This window comes from Sinohyriopsis cumingii, chromosome 8, assembly GCF_028554795.1.
Source record: "Sinohyriopsis cumingii isolate HCF-2022 chromosome 8, ASM2855479v2, whole genome shotgun sequence".
Lineage (NCBI taxonomy): Eukaryota > Metazoa > Mollusca > Bivalvia > Unionida > Unionidae > Sinohyriopsis > Sinohyriopsis cumingii.
Window position 1 is genome coordinate 19,452,197 of NC_142968.1, and position 4,366 is coordinate 19,456,562.

At 33.0% G+C, this 4,366-nt stretch overlaps 1 long non-coding RNA gene across 1 annotated transcript in view; it reads left to right on the forward strand.

Annotated features, from left to right (window-relative positions):
• Positions 1-653: 653 nt before the first annotated feature.
• The window catches only part of LOC149793083 (uncharacterized), a 5,080-nt gene continuing 1,367 nt past the window's right edge, over positions 654-4,366 (forward strand). Inside the window, exon 1 of the long non-coding RNA XR_016422715.1 lies at positions 654-824. This is a non-coding gene — a long non-coding RNA (uncharacterized LOC149793083). The remainder of the gene's footprint in view (positions 825-4,366) is intronic.

The following is a 4,366-nucleotide window of genomic DNA, read 5'->3' on the forward strand; positions in this document are numbered from 1 at the left end:
CTAAAATATAAAAAAAAAACATATATATTTTTTCATTAGAATTATTTACTCAAACAAATGAATATCCTTATCAGCGATGACGTTGAAAATACACAATAATCGTACAGATAGGCACTCGGTCATATTCATTTCGTGCTGGTTATAATCATCCTTGTTTTAATTATCAAGTCAATATTTTCTTTTACCTCTTGCTTATATTCACGCCACTTATTCGTCTTTTATTCATTCATCTTTATCTTTTCCGTCCTAATTATAATTTGCTTCATCATCGTCAATATTTTCGTCGCATTAATCGTCATTGTCTTAGGTTCCTTTATCGTTCAACTCGGTATATTCTTATTATACAGTAGTTATTTGATTAACTTAACACATTTCTTGAGTAAGTGTACTAAAATATATAACACGTCATGTGGTCTCAGGCGCAAAGCCATTTTTCTTCGTTGAACTGTATTTTCTGCAAACCTGGTTCTCTTTTATCAGTGGTGATTGAGATATCTCGGTGCTGTACTCCTACTCACTTAATACGCAAAATACTCTGTCAGAAGGCATGTTAGCAAATATATGGCCGCTCCTTTAATTTAATTTCAGAAAAGCCTGTTTCGCTTGTATCAGTTTTGATCCCCCCCCCCCGTATGTAACTAAGCAAACTCGATAACAACAAAACTAATATGCAACTCAAAGTTTACAACCCCCGATAGCAGCTTCAAATGCCATGGACGATGGAAAGTCTGCTTTCCACATTCGTGTATTTAATGCCGCTATTTTGAACCCGCAGTTGCATTCTTTCAGAGACTGCGGTTCGAACTACATTTACACAGATACTGGTAATATTATGTCTCTGTCTCTGTCTGTCTGTCTGTCTGTCTCTCTCTCTCTCTCTCTCAAATATATTCCATCAGCCATATTCTAAAGAAAAAACGTTTCAGTAATTAGTAAATCTAGAAGCATTGCAGATAAATACATTTTCTGAAAATATTGCCGCGCTTCTCATGTTGTGCGCTTTCGGTTCATAACTCTTATGCATAGACTTTCACTTTAATTCCATGTTTGTCTTTTTGTTTGTTTTGTTATTTTCTTCTTAATTAAGTTTTGAAGCAAGAAAAAGAAAGAAGCAGACACTTTTTTTCTTCAAAAAGAGATATGTTTGTTTAGATTTGAAATGTTCTCCATTCTACATTGAATTATGTAATGTAAAAATTACTGGCAGATAGAGCATGTTCTGCGTTTCTGATTGTTTCAATTAAACAACCTCATATCGAATATAGAAAATCTTTTACCCGACTAAAATTTGTGGCAACGTTGCATTTAGTAAACATTGCTGTCATTTCAGAATTAGCAAAATATATGTTGTTTTCTTTTTCTTCGAATTGACTATCTGCTTCTGATGTTATCAATGCATGGTTACAAATTGTTCAGTTGCTGCTTTCACTGAAATATTCACATATAACAGCATTCGAATAAAACAAGCCCCACAATAGACTTGACTAATGCCGTAAATTCATCGATTTGTGTGATGTGTGATGTGTATTGTGTGATATGGATTGTTAACGTAGCTTTAAATAACATTCAGTCATATCGATGTCATTTTAACATTTGATGAATACCCATAAGATTTGTCGTTGGTAATCCTTGAATGTTTATTTTCTGAAATCTTACTTCAGGATTAAAATTCAAAATCTAGAAATATGTAAGCAGACAATTTATATAATTACTTTTCAAATACTGTTGTGGATTGTATATATGTTAGTTTTATTATTGTTATTATTTTTAATTATTATTATTACTCCTATCTACCTTGATATCTTTCACAGGAATCCAGAATGGTTGTGTAGATAGATGAGAACTAATTTCTAGGTCGTTATGCGCGTGTGTCTGCTACGCACGGGTGCATATTACACCGACTGAGTAGCATCACTTTTTATGATGTGTGCTTAGTCAAGATGGAATATGGACTAGTGCGTGCAGACAAGGCGATGGGTATCGTTTACCTACGGACCTGGATTCGAATCGCGGTAGAGTACGGTTTAAAATTATTTAACCTATATGATAATATTATTTCCATCGATATCATTTCCGCCAAGTATTATCAAGTATTTTCCTTTATAATCCAGTGACTGCACTTTCCGTTCTCTCTAGTGTATATTTATAATTCTCTCTCTCTCTCTCTCTCTCTCTCTCTCTCTCTATATATATATATATATATATATATATATATATATATATATATATATATATATATATATATATATATATATATATATATATATATATGTATGTATGTATGTATGTATGTATGCACTTCATGTTTAAATATTTTCGGGCAAGGGTTTATCTTTCCAAAGAACCACCATACATAAACTATAGTGCTGAGATGCCGTGAAACTCTAATACTACTATTTCATATACTATAGCTATGTTTTGTGAAACCTTCATCGCTTGCATGTCTCATTCTCAACTGTACTTGTTTGAATGCACCTAGAGACCATTCATTGCCCTTCATAATTATAGATGTTGATCGGAACGTCCTCGTTCTGATCTGTAAGGTCGAGAAAGAAGCTTCGGATGTAATTTACCCTCATTAACTTTTGTTCACTTGGCACAATATGGCGGCCTAAGGAAACAAATTCAAAAGTGGAGCATTGCGGTTCCTTTTTGTTGTAATATATGCGATGTTATGTCAGTTTTTTTTTTATTTTGGGCACTCACTTGTGTTTAATTTTTGGACTTTATTTGTAAATTTGTATCAGAATAGTTGAAGGGCCGTTCAGAATTAACATTGTTCACCTTGAAGGGGAAAATAAACTCTCCTATGTATGCCTCGCTAGAGAATAAATGGAACTTGACCACCAAATCTAATCATAAATGGAATACACCACACAATCTAATCACAAGACCTGTATATTCCTGAACATTTCATTTCTTCAATGAAGTTTACTTTGCACATTATTGAGAAATGAACTGGCATCTGTATACAGTAGTACTAACGCGTGTTATATTCTATGCATCAAGTTTAAAGAGAAAATGTTATAGCTTTATTTCAATTAGTATCGTTACTGATTACTTTAGTTCGTTATGGTTATCGTTCTTTCCGTAATTTGTGCATTATTGTACACATTTTCATTTTTATATTTGTGCAAAAGTTTAAGAACGTGCTCGTAATAAGCAGAAACGAGCTTTTCAACATGTTTATATCAAGGTATGATACCATTTATAAAACTTGTTCGTTATCATAACTCGTGCATACGTTAAAATGTGTTCCTTTATCATCCAAACCTTCAGACACAATTAAAATCATCTATGCCAGATTTATCCTCCTCCTCATCTTCTTCCAGGTCACCATCAACAATATTCTTCTCCTGCTCTTCTTCATCATCGCCATCACTATTTTAAAGTAATGATCATCATTAAACGCATCATCATCGTCAACATCATCATCATCATCATCAAATGTCTGGTTGCCTAAACAACTCATTATTGCAACAGTGTACTCAATTTTGGATGCACAGCTATGTTCAAATTCCGGAACCATTTAATGTTGTCTGTATCTCGTATCTGACAGCAGAAAATTTCTCCACAATATCTGTTATAACTCATTGAACTTTGTTTTCAGTTGAGCAATACGGATGTTTACAAGTTTCTAGCGCACAGCCCCCTTTCATTTACATTATATGATAATTAATTACCGAGCACTGCACAGTCACGTGGTATTTCCAACTATCAGTGCACTATCTCAATTTGTATTTTTATGATAGCTCAGGTTTGAAAACGCCATCATTTTCCCATGTTTCTCGTCAAAGAGGAAGTATCTGGCCGTACCGATTTACTTGCACTACTGGCTGTAATACTCCTTTCTTACAATACCCTTAATATAAAGCATTATGAAACTTTCAGTACTTCATAGTGTCTTTTTGAAAACGTTTACCAATTCTCATGAAACGATGTACTCATTAAAAAAAAAAACAACATATTTTTGAATGGTAGATAGTCTCATTTATTCGCCAGACAGGACAAAAATGATTTGTATGTGTTACCTGATGTGTATCATTGACAGAATTACAATCAGTTACATAATTGGAAATTAAACTACAAATGTATGCAAATTAAAAACTAAATACCTACATTTTAAAAACGTCTTCGTAAGATTTATCAAAAAGAATAAACGGTATAGAAGGACCAACATTTGCAAATATACATTTCATATTTGTGTCTTGTTATTATTTGCTGCGAAAATGTTTCTCAGTCGTCATGTCTTGACTTATTGTTTTTAAAAGTATCCATTTCTTTATCTTCTCTAGCCAATTTTCATCGATCCATTTCGTTCCACACTAATGTTATCGTCGTTATCTATATGATACAAACATGATTT